We start from the raw sequence: 643 nt of genomic DNA, 5'->3' as shown, positions 1-643 counted from the left end.
CTAGGCCCAGCTGCTCCCCAAAGAGCCGCCCTGTCCGAGGGCAGAGGCGGGCGCTGGCCCCCCTGCCCAAACCACAGACGGGGCTCACCAGCTCACCTCCAGCCCAGCTCTAGGCTCCGCCCCTAAAGATCTGCCCTGGCACCTGCAGCCCCTTTGCCACCTGCTCCCAGGGACGAGGCTGCGGGTCCCTCGGGGGGAGAGACGGCCGGAAAGCAGGGGCTCCGGGCTGCAGCGTGAGCAGGAGTGGGAGCTGCAGAGAGCAGATGCCAGGACAGCAGACCCGGATCTGGGTCAGCCGGACCACAGGGGGTGGCGGCCCAGCCCAGCCAGCTCCACGGACAGACAGACAGACAGACGGGGACAGTGCTGCCCAGGAGCAGCAGCCCTCTCTCCCTGCCCCTGCCCAGCACCCCCTGGTCCGGGCGACCCCGGGCAGAGCCACCGCTCCCCTCCTCCCTGGGGTGAGTTCCCGGGGGTGGCACGATAAAGACCCCGCTGGGTCAAAACTGCTGGCCCCACCCTCCTCCCGGGCACCAGGGTCCTGCCTGAGGCCCAGCCTTCTTCCAGGGCCTCCGGGGACGCGGAGGTGGGTTCAAAGCCCGCGGAGCTGCTGGCTCCCCCAGCACAGAGGTTGGGGGCCCCC

This window comes from Myotis brandtii, unplaced genomic scaffold (genome assembly GCF_000412655.1).
Source record: "Myotis brandtii unplaced genomic scaffold, ASM41265v1 scaffold334, whole genome shotgun sequence".
NCBI classification, from domain to species: Eukaryota; Metazoa; Chordata; class Mammalia; order Chiroptera; family Vespertilionidae; genus Myotis; species Myotis brandtii.
This window is presented reverse-complemented; position numbering follows the sequence as displayed.